Consider the following 12,390-nt stretch of genomic DNA (forward strand, 5'->3'; position numbering starts at 1 on the left):
ACCTCCAGATCATACCAGTCACCAAGAAGCCCAATCACGACAACCACCAACCACAACACAAATCAGCGTGAGGAGCCGAGCGCTCGCTCCCTGCCGCTCTGTCCTCAGCCCAGCCTGGTTTTTCCGTCACGTGGTCGTCAGGCAACAGGGAGCTAAGGCAGAAGGAACACTTAGTTCCCTTTCCAAAAACAGGGGACACTTAAAAATATCTCCAAGTAGGCAACCCGGGTTCAGAGAAATGCTTATTTGCATTTGCAGGAGCCTGAATGTCCCCAGACTTGCTCTTGGCCTAGGCCAGCACTCGAGTACCACTTGCAGATGATTCTTCACTGTTGTGTCTCCATCTGGGGGACAGTCTTGCAGCAGCACAGGCTCTTCTCAAGGCTACCTGTTATGGACTGAATTGGGTCCCTCCATCTCCTCCATCCCTGCCAATCCATTTAGAGACGCCTTAGCCCCCAGTATATCTCAGAATGTGGCCACCTTTGGAAACAGGGCCTTTAAAGAGGTCATTAAGGTTAAATAGGCTCATAGGATGGGCCCTAATCCAGTACGGCCAATGTCCTCATCAGAAGAGGTAGAAACTCATGAGTTTGCTCTCTTCATGCATATCGAGGATACAGGGACAAGGCATCTTTTGCAAGTGAGAGAGAAGTCTCAGGAGAAACCAACCTTGCCAATACCTTGATCTTTGGATTTGCAACCTCCAGCACTGTGGGAAACTAAATTTCCCACAGTCAATTTGCTTTATCCTCCTAGTCTGTAGTATTTCATTACGGCAACCCTAGCAAACTAACAAACTGTCCATGCGGTTCCTTCTTGTGTGATACGGCCTTAAAAAGAGGCATGAATGATTGGATAGCCATTCTACCCAAAAACTTAAAAATGTTCTTGGGTTCAAATGAGAAAATTTAAATTCATATTGGAACCCCGCTCTAGCTTGTTCTTTCTCTTTTTTTTAAAGATTTATTTATTCATTTGAAAGGCAGAGTTACAGAGAAGCAGAGGCAGAGAGAGAGAGGTCTTCCATCCACTGGTTCACTCCCCAAATGGCCACAACAGCTGGATCTGGGCCGATCTAAAGCCAGGAGCCAGGAGCTTCCTCCAGGTCTCCCACATGGGTGCAGCTGCCCAAGGACTTGGGCCATCTTCTACTGCTTTCCCAGGCCATAGCAGAGAGCTGTAAAGTGAAGCAGCTGGGTCTCAAACCGGCACCCATATGGGATGCCAGCACTCCAGGTGGCTGCTTTACCTGCTATGCTACAGTGCTGGCCCATAGCCTATTCTTTCTAGCTATCAAAATCTCTGTGTGATTGGAATATTCAAAAAGTTAACCTCCTAATGGACTCCCTATTTCCTATTCCTGACATTCCCAGTCCTCTTAATTGTTCTTATTCCTGAACCTCTGATCCAACTCTTTGGCAAATCCATTCATTGGTAGTTGTTTATTGAGTGCCAGGCCAACATCCACCTTTGGCACTTGAGGTCCAGAGATGAAGAAAACAGATAAGATCCTTGCTCTCACACAGCTTCCATTCTAGCTGGGGAAAGCAAGAATAAGAACAAATAAATAAATGAAGAATGTATCAGATAGTGAAAAGCTATTGGGAATTTAAGTGAATGTGAGAGTGACTGAGAACCTTCCTGGGGTGGGTGAACAGGAAATCTTTCCTCTCTGCCTAAAACACATTCTCCACCCACTCACTTCTCCCTGTCACCATTCCCATCAAGCCCAAACTCCTGGACTGGTCTTTCTGCCATCTGTTTTTCCTCACTTCCATCCATTTTCCACATAAATCCAGTGGAATATTTTGAAAATACAGCCAATTCTTATTATTCACAACAGTTATGCTCTTTGGAATGGTCTTAAACACTGAATTAGGAAGTACTGAACCAGCGCTTCTTAGGGAAAGGCAAGGTGAAGTACCCATGAGCTTATGGTTGCATGTTCATCAACCCACCAATACATAAGCTTGTTTTATTTGTGCTTTTGGTAACGACACCTTATTTAATATATGTTGTTGATTCCTTAACATTGTACTCATGGCCAACATCATTATAATTCGTGCCTGGATGAAGCTTCTCAAACACATGTATTTTCTACACATATCACACAGCCTTCTTGCGTTTAGGAAGGCTAGACAGCCTGTCAGCATTATACTGGGGTGGGGACAATGGGAGCGGATTGGTTTTTTGAGATTTGAAAGCAAGATTTATTAGAGTCAGAGACCTCCAGCCAGAGTGGACTGGAGGGGGGCTTCAAGAGATGCAAAACCCGAAGAGGCTGGTGGTACTGGGGTTTTTAAGCACAATTTTGGGGAAGAAAAAACTTACCAGCTTGACATTCAGTTACAAGGCAGGGACAAAACCCATCAAAAGACTTGATTTACCATCTTATTTGACCCATCTGGCTTGTTCATAAAACAAAAAAGCCATCCAGAATGGTGGGGTAGGTAACTTGTTTTCACAATAAACTGTGAGCCCAGGAGGATGGAATCACCACTCCTTTGCTGTTCTCATGGTAAAACTGGGAATGCCTAAGGAGTGGGGCGGGCATTATTGACCTTGCTAAAGGGAACTTTTGGAGAAAGCAAGCATTTTGCACCCTAAATTTCCACCAGGACCACCTTGACTGCCTATTAATCCATTTGACTCCTCACATTCCCTCCCTCAAGGAGTGGATTTTTAAGCAGTAAGATCTCACACACACACACACACACACACACATACGAAGTCAAAACATAAAGAAAGATGGCACTAAATAGTCCACAAAAAGGATGCTTGTTTACACTGTGAGAGCAACAAGCATTGGCTTGTTCCATCTCAGCTGGGTTGAATAGGTGACTCACTTTTTTTTGTTGGCTTTGCTCATGTCTGTGAACAACTGTAAGATTCCTGCCTGGTATTGATTTGGAGTCAGAAACACACACTGCTATGATTTGAATGTGTCTCCTCCAACATCCAGGTGTTGCCGATGTGATAGTATCCAGGGGGGCAGTGGCAGAGGTAACTAGGTCATGAGGGCTCCTCCATCATGAATTAGGTTAAGGCCCTTATAAAAGGCTTAACACAGCGTTCATTCACTTCCCTTCTGACTTCCACCGTATGTGGATTCAGCATTCTTCCCTTCGGGAGGAAAACAGTGTACTGTACTGAAACCAGAAAGCCACACCTGTCAGACGATTGATCAGCTTCTCAGCCTCTATACCACTGAGAAAGTAAATTTCTGTAAGGTGATTTTCTTGTAAGGTAAATTACCTTGTCTCAGACAGTTTTAGCAGCACAACACTTAGCTACTTCCCCTCATCCCCACCACGCACACACCCCTCCCCTCTTTTTTCTTCCTCAGTTTTCTTCCTTTCCCAATTTTTGGTCATTATCTCAGGAACTTTTCTCTTTATCTCATTGGTAAGTTACAGATACTTAATAGGAGCTGATATGCATAGGAGTAACAGACTCAGTGTAGCTAACAATATTTGTTAGCTAAATTTGTTAAGTACTGAATGCATCAGTAAAAGTTTCAAGTGCTATTTTTATTTAACTTTGGAACTATTTCTTTACATTGAATCTCCAGCCATTATACAACCCCCAGTTTTATATACCTAAATTATGTTAAATAAATGCATGGAGAGTGGAGTCATATATCTTAAATATTAAATTAGACATAGTAAGATCAAGATTTATTAATTCTAAAGCTCTTGAAAGTGCTCAGAGAGACTCTTCAGAATGTCACACAATTATTTATCAACCTCTAAATACATAACTAAACTTACTTTAACTCTTTTTAAAGTGACTTCTTTATTACACTTTGGGTTTTATTACTGTGATTGTAAAAAGATTACTTAACTCCATTGATTGCCAATATAGAATATTTTAGCTACTTGATGATTTAATAAGACTTTCATAGACTGAGACCTAAATCCTCATTTATTTATAATATCGTATTCAGTATAGATTCCGACATCTAAAAGATAGACTTTACCTGCTGCTTTGTGATAATTCATTACAGAATTTGGGCACTTACTGGATTTTGCTTTTTCTTTAATACATGGCACAAACCCATATCCGAAAAATAGATAATGGGTATCAGCCTTCAGCATCATATTTAAGTGAAACATTTTCTTTTCCTCCAAATTGACTACCCCTCCATGCCTTTATACTCGTTTAATATAGATTTAATTAATGTCATATGTAGTGGGCCTGCATTTTATCAACTTTCAATCCTGAAAAGTTTATGACACAGTGAATTGACTTGAAGTAGATTATGTTTTAACAATTCAGAGTTTTATTCTTGATCTGACGTCAAGCAAATTTTAGATATGACCATAATATGTCACAAAGCCAAAAATACAACAGTTTTAAATCCCTATAATTAATTAGGAAGATAAAATTAATTCCCAAGCAATTTAAAGTGGAATTAATTTGATTGTATATATTTTGTAATGAAAAAGGCTGTGTGTGTATGTGTGTGTGTGTGTATAAAATATGAAATGTCCCTGTTTTCCACCTGTTCTATGACAGTCAATTCTACACACTGGCACCAGATTAATATTCTGAATGGAAGAGACTCCAGGTTCACAAACCTTCAATAGCTCAGCTTCACCCCTATGACCTCAGCACAGAAACCTCCCACACCTCAGTGCCTGCTGCCCCTCTCCCAGTCCTTTCTACCAGAAGCCACTGCTTCGCAAACTGGTTAGCAGTTCTTGGTCCTTGACAAACATGCCTTGTTTTTTCCTGCCTTAGTGCATTCGTACCGCTTCCTTCTCAACACTTGCCCAGCTCTCCACCCAAGCAAATCCTGCTCCTTCTTCAAGGCTCTTCCCAAGCCCCTCTAACTCTCAGGCCCCTCACACTCCCCATCCAAGCAAGAGCACTCACCCTGTTCCATCTGGAGCACAGACTTAGCAGGTCATCTTGTACTACATTGGGTTGTGCTGTCCATCCATGCCAGAAAGCTTAGTCCATCTATAACTGTGCTAGCTACAGTAGGGCAAAGGAATAAAAGCCATATTTTCTGAGGACTTGCTGTGTCCCAGGTACCACGTCTGGCATTTTTTCTGCATGTTCTCCCCATTTAATCCTTACAACAACCTTATGAGGTCGGTAGTAATTCCATTTGACTAATACAAAGGATAAGTAACATATTCAAATGATTCACCTAAAAGTGATGGAGTCAGAATACAAACCCATAAGGTCCACGGGAAGGATATAAAACAAGAAATCAGGAGATCTGCTCTTCAATTAACCTCTTGGAATGTCATTTTCTTCCTCATTAATGGAGAGAGCTAACTACCACCACCTCACAGAAATGTGCAAATTGACTGAGGCCACACCTTCATCCAAGAGTTGTCATGGCTGTTTTCACCTATGCTGTCTCCCTACTCTTAATTGGCTACCGTATATTCATATTTCCAACGTTGAAAGGGACATCATGCCAGGATGTGCTGCGAACCACCCCCTAGTCCAAAGGAATCAGGGAGTCCACACCCACCTGCACATGGCTGCCCACATGGCTTCATTCCTCCCAGTACTTTGTAATCTGTGTCTGTGTGCAGCAGTGCTAACCAACGCTAATGTGAAACACCAGCTGGCTCCTTCCTCCTGGAACAACAATGGTCAATAATCTTCACTTTGACTCCTACGTGCAGGACTCACTTAAATGGTCTGAAAACCCTTGATAGGGATTTGATATTGGCTTTATCTACCCAGACCAAGCTACCTAAGGAAAACCAGGTTGATCTCATGCTAAGTCGTTTTGCTTTTGCAAAGAGTTCTGTTGTTTCTTTGCCTGATAATGGAAACTGAGTTTTGACTTCTAATTGATCTTTCCACAGCCTCTGAGTGTTTGCACACTCTATTTGGTATCATCTTTTATGGTCTGTTGTTTCTGTTATTTATTTGGGCCTTCCTGTTCCCCTCTCTCTACTCATCCTGCCTTTTATGATGGTGGAGCTTAACTCCTTGAAATGCATCTCCTCTGTTTATTCTCATCACATCATGATTCTGAGCCTCAGTTTTTCTATTTCATCTTTCAGAAATTTCCCAAAACAGTTCTCCTCTTTCCCTGGTATAATCAAGAGTTCCTATCTCTGATCCAGCTCTCTGCTGTGACCTGGGAAAGCAGTGGAGGATGGCCCCGGTCCTTGGGCCCCTGCACCTGTGTGGGAGACCCAGAGGAAGCTCCTGGCTCCTGGCACAGCTCCAGCCGTTGCAGCCAATTGGGAAGTGAACCAGCGGATGGAGGACCTCTCTTTCTCTCTGACTCTCCTCTCTCTGTGTAACTGATTTCCAAATAAAAACAAATTTTAAAAATCTTTAAAAAAAAAGAATTAGCTTTGATCCATATTTCTGTTCTGTCCATAAATTTCCTTTCTTCTAGGGAACATGATCAGTAAGTCTGTTTATTAAGAAATTTGAACAGCTTGGATTCTTTCTGGAGGAAACTCACTTTTTGGATCTCCTCTTCCACCACAACTGGTTGTTCAAAACCAAAGTTCTTTTTTTAAGATGGAGTGGCCCCCCAAAATAGACATCAGCATTTTTGTGCATGAAGTCAATAGCTTCTAGATATAGATTTGAGTTCTCTGCCATACATTCCTGCCCTGAACAACTGCCCAGTGATCAAAACAGAAACTTTAGCCAAACAAATCCATGCTGTGGCAGGCAATCCTTTCCCCTTCTTATCCAATATACAAGGCTTTTTACTCTGCCTAGTTAAACTCTTCATAAATATTAATCAATCCCATCGATCCATCTTTCCATTCTACATCTATTAGTAGACATCAGATGGTTTATTCCCTTTAACCAGGCTCATTGATTCTCCTTTCTGAAGAACATTTCCCTTTGAGAAGTCAAAGGAAACTTACTTCTTTTCTTGCATTACTTTCCTGGTCTCCCAGGAAAGACCTGAGGGTGGAAGGAGGTCTCACCCAGGAGTCTTTCCTTCCTTCCCTCTCTGCCCTCACTCCCAGTGCCTCTTTGCTCTGGAGTGTTCCCTTCCTGGCCACCAACACCACTCGTTACTGAGCACCTGTGCCCACCCCAGCCAGGGCTCCCTTCCAGTGGGCCTGGGTGGCTGCTGTTCTTAGTCTGTGAATCCTCCAGAGAATCCTGTTGTGTGGAGATGTGGTAGGACCAGGGGTCATTTTCAGGACTTTTCATGGGTTGCTGGCAGACTAGGTAGACAGAAGGCCAGGGTCAGGGCTACCTTTGCTGTGAGTGACTGTTGGTCTTCCTGATCAAGCAGATACAACCTTCCTCAGACAGGGCCTCTGCCCAGCCTCTCAGAATTAAATGTTTACTCCCTCAGGCAGTGGCCCCAACAGACTTTCTGGGAAGTCCCCCTACCTTTGTTAACTTTATTAATCAACAGATCTCCACCCCAGAGGAGTTCTGGGGCCACCTGTGCTGCCAGAGGATAATCTTGTTGGGAAATTGTTTGCATGGTGGCTTGGAAGAGCTGAGCTGAAAGGTAATTAGGTTACAGGTGCCCAGCAGACCCACTGGTACCAGCTGTTCCAGCAAGGCAAGCAGATGTGTGAATGGAAGAAACATAGGAAAGATGTACTATAAGTACAGGGTTGTAGGATGAAGATCAGTGGTGAAGGTGAGAACTGAAATTCAGCATCTCACTGGCAGTTAAAGGTTTGTTTTTCTAGAATAATAATGAATAATGGATTGTCATCATAGTAGTTGACCCATATATATTCTTTTATGTGCTAGGCGTTGTTTTCATGGTTTAAATATGTTCATTCATTTCACCCTCATGTTAACTATCACAATCCCCATTTAACAGATGAGGGAGATGAGGGAAAGGGACACCCATGAGTTCAGTAATGTAACCAAGGTCACACAGTGAGAAGGGTTTAGTAGCAAGACCCAACCCTGGCAGGGTCTACCTGAGGCTAGAGTCCATTGTCTTTATGTGTGTGCATCTGTGTGGGTATATGTGCATGCATATGTGAAAAGGAGAGACAGAGGGGCATGTTTTAAAGTCAAGCATGGCGATGGTGGTAAGCATTGGGCTCACATAGGTCCTCTTCAAAGAATATTTACAGACTAAATAATAAAAGCTCCCCGAGTGACTATGAAATGTTCCCTAATTAGAGTAATCCAGCAAGATTTTTCAGCCTATATGTGAGAAAAGAGAAATTCATAGACATAAAGTGAATTGCCTGAGACTCTTCAGATAGTGGGGAGGAGTAAGATCTGAATGCAGAGACCATGCTTTTCCTGACCGAACTCTGCTTTGTCCGGAGAGAGTCCTTCCACCTTGCCACATGGACAGATCCATCAGCCTATGAAATAGCTCAAGAACTCTTAACTTTTCTTTTGGAATTTTTATAGCATCCAAAGAACTCTGTGTCCTTTGTCATCTGGCTTATCTGGCTCCATGGGTCTCTGGAAGATGAGAATAAACTATCTGCTGATAATTTTTATGCAGAACATCAAACCAGTATTCTGGATTCACTGACTCGCCTGTCTTTCAGAACTAAACAGAGAATACAGAGACAGTCCCTGAATACTGCCCCCAAATACAAGGTGAGAAGATGCTACAGGAGAGTATTTCTACCTCGGAAATTATGATCTGCTGATTTCTGTTTTCACCTGGGTCCTAATCTGAACATTAACTAGGATCCAAAATTAACGTACAAATTCATGAGCAGCTTCAGGCAACACCATTTTGTCTGACAGAGGACAAGGGTGCAGGGAGCTGTGGGGGGGACACTGAAGTAGGGAGGCCAGCATGGCATCTGTCAGAAATTGGTCTGTAACCTAGCATTAGGGTCAGCTGTTAGGTCTATGGGAGGGGATTCATGGGGGGCAAGGAGCAGTTCTGCTTTGCCCATTGGTGGAGGAAGGGGCTATAACTCCCATTTCCGTGGACGCTCAGGGAGGACCTGGATGTTTTCACCAGTGAGTGGAGCTGACCGTGGCCACTGGTGGGGTGGGGGTGGAGGAGGGAGCAGAACAATGGGGAGCTGTATGAGAGCACCCGTGAATGCCCCTTGGGGCCCACAGACATTCCTGAAGGGTGGTACACTCCTGTATTTGGGGTGGGGGGATCAGATCTAGGTCGTTACTGTTAATGTGCTCATTAGCATCCAGACCTGTGGGCCTGGGGAAATCTGGTTTATAAGAACAACACGTCTGTGAACGGGAAGTGGGGTGGTCCATTCACACAGGTTTGGTGGGTTCTCTACCACCAGACAGCCTTTGAAAAGGAGGTAGTTCGCTCAAGTGTCTGGGGACATAAACGCATGATGTGAATTTACAAATATGGGCATATTTCTCTTTAAAAAGATCTCTTAGGGCCTTTACTTCCAGGATCATGAATATGATCCAAGTTACAGGAGCTCTGAGGATGGAAGCCTGTGACGAGGAGTGAAAGCACCTGAATGGGAAGCCCTGGGAACAGTGGAAGATTCTGGAAAAGCTCACCCATCCAGAAGCTGACAATACATGGGCAGCGTAAACCCCACCTTCTCCTTGGCAGGTGTGCTGCATGACTGTAGCCTGGGGATTTTCCCTCAGTGCCTGGGCATCCAAGTATGTCTGCTGGAATTCAAATACAGACATGTTTCATGGGTGTATGTGAGGTTCAGTGTCCAGAAGCTGAGCCTAGCGTTCCCGCCCAGGCTTTCCAGCTTACCTGACACTGTCCCCCAAATCCCCAAGAAGTGTTTGAGCCAGACCCCGTGCAAGCTGGGACAGGACCCCCCACACCTTCCCTAGTCCTGGGCAGACCACCGGCAGTGCTGGGCGCAGTCCACATATCTGCTAAGTCTTTCATCTTCATTCTGTGTCTTGGTCCTTTTAATTAAAGGATCCCAGGAAGCCAACTCCTAAAGGAGGCTGGGATCGAGCCAGGCCCTTATATAACACACCTATTTGGTATAAACAAGAGTTCTAGAGAAAGATTTCCCTCTGCATTGAAAGTGTTTCCCCTTTTTCTGTAGTTTGGACAATGCCCTTGAAGGTAGTTGGCTATCCCACATTTGTTTTGGTACTTACATGTTCTTTCCCTTCCTGTTTTGCCCCTACTCACGCCAACCGTCAACCCCTCATCTTAAAAAAAGAAGCTGTTATTGCTGTTGTCTTCTCAGCATAATCCTCTTTAGCAGACGGTGAGGCCTTACCAGGAGCAGCTGCAGCTGTGACGCAGGGCTCTGTGCGCAGCAAGGAGAAGCCTGTTGGTTGGAGGCGAGGGAAGGCCCTTAACTGCCCTTCATGTCTTTTTACTGCTCTTTCCAAGTCCTCATTAGCTTCACCAGAGGGGAAAATTATCTTGTAGGGTTGTGTCGCTGGCTTCATCTTGGCACACAGCAGTCAGGAGGAATTTCCATTAAAAATACAGGAGATGGAGTTGGTTTTGTTTTTGTTTTTAAAGAGAGAGAGAGAAAGGGAGAGAGGGAGAGAGACTACCCTCTCCTATTTCCTGAAATTGAGCCAGGTGATTTCCTGAAAAGGTAGGCAGTTGGTTGTTGTGTCTCCTCTTCCCTCCTGGCCCTGAGGCTCAGAAACCCAAGGGCCGCTGTAGTCGGAAAGCTGGATTTCCGGTCTCCTATGAGTGGGATTTTCTTTGTGAGAAGCCTGAATACTGCCCACCCACCTCTCTTTTCCCATCTCTTTCCCTAGTGTTGAAGGATGACAATTCCCATACAGATGGCTAGAAATTGCTTCAGGGAGAGGGGAGACTGGTAATTGGGGCAAGGGAGGAAGGCCTGGTGGTGGTGCATGCTGGGGACTGTAGTTCTCATTTAGTCCACTGGGTCTACAAGTCAGACAAACGGGCTGAGGAGCCAGGTTAGTGAATCTGAGCTGTGTGGGAAGAATGCTTGCTAGGTGCTGGGATTTAAGCTGCAGGTGGGTCAGCTGGGCATGCTTGCTGAAGACATGAGAAAAGCACTCAGCCTACTTTTCCTTATTTATGCTTTGTTGTTTGATCTGTCAAGATGTTTTAAAATTTCCTATCACTTTTTTTTTCTTATACTTCAAGAAAATTTTGTTTTATATACAACATGGATGTATTCCTTAGGGCTTAACATTTATGCCTGTTATCTATATCATTCCTGAAAATGATATCCTTTATCAGCAAAACATTACGTTCTGTGATCAATTAATTCTTCTAGCCTTGAATTTTAATTTGGCTGATAATGATATTTGCAATGATTATTTCCTTTTTAGTTTGTGTTTATCTGGTGAGTTGGGCCAGGATATTAATTTTTATGAGTTAATATGCATCTTATAGAAAGCATGATGATGAATTTTCTAGGGAAACACAAATTAACTCAATAAGAACTAGATGCCCAAAGAAATCAATAGCTATAGAAGATATTAATCAACTTGTTAAACATTGCATTCAAGAAAGTCAGGGGTCTGGCGCCATAGTATAGCAGGTAAAGCTCCAACTGCGACACTGGCATCCCACGTGGGCACCAGTTCAAGTCCCAGCTGCTCCGCTTCTGATCCTCTGCTGATGGCCTTGGAAAAGCAGAGGAAAATGGCCCTAGTACTTGGGTCTCTGAAATCCACAAGGGAGACTTGGAAGAAGCTCTCGGCTCCTGGCTTTGGCCTGGCCCAGCCCTGGCTGTTGTGGTCATATGGGGAGTGAACCAGTGGATGGAAGATTCTCTCTCTCCCTCTCTCTTCCTGTATGTATCTCTCTCTCTGTAACTCTGACTTTCCAATAAATAAATAAATCTTTAAAAAAAAAAGGAGGCTCCATTGGATGTATGATTTGGGAGCAAATTTTTTCAAACTTTCAATAAAAAAGTAGTTTCCACACTAAATAAATCATTGCAGAACACAACAAAACATATAAAGCTTTTCAAATCAATTTATAAATTTATGTGATCTTTAATAAGCCTAAGGAACCTAGAACAAAAGTGGCAACTATACATCAATCTGATTTATAAGGACAAAGAGAAAACTTTAAGATGTCTTAGCAAATCAAATCTACCAATATAATAGAAGAACATACCTACCAGGAATATTTTATTCCTGGAAGTCAAGGTTGGCTCAATAAGAAGAAACTAATAATACAATTTTTCACATAGAAATGTTGGAGAATAAAATGATAATGTCAGCAGATAGTAAAAAGATACCTGGTAAAATTCAACCTTCATTCCCAATAAAGCCTATTAATTAACAAATACCTAACATCATAGTTAACAATGAAGCAATAAAGATATCTCATTAAAATTAGGAAACAGATAAAGATGTTCTAGAGAGAACAGACAAAAAAACTACTAAGATATGACTGGTTTAATCCTGTAATTAATACACAGTTATTCTTAAGTGTTGAAAATTAACTGAAATGTGATCCCTGTTAAACAAAAGAGTGGGAATAAGAGAGGGAAGAGATGTATAATTTGGGACATGCTC

The sequence above is a fragment of the Oryctolagus cuniculus genome, chromosome 13 (assembly GCF_051225735.1).
Source record: "Oryctolagus cuniculus isolate XC-2025 breed Fujian yellow rabbit chromosome 13, ASM5122573v1, whole genome shotgun sequence".
Taxonomy (NCBI): Eukaryota; Metazoa; Chordata; class Mammalia; order Lagomorpha; family Leporidae; genus Oryctolagus; species Oryctolagus cuniculus.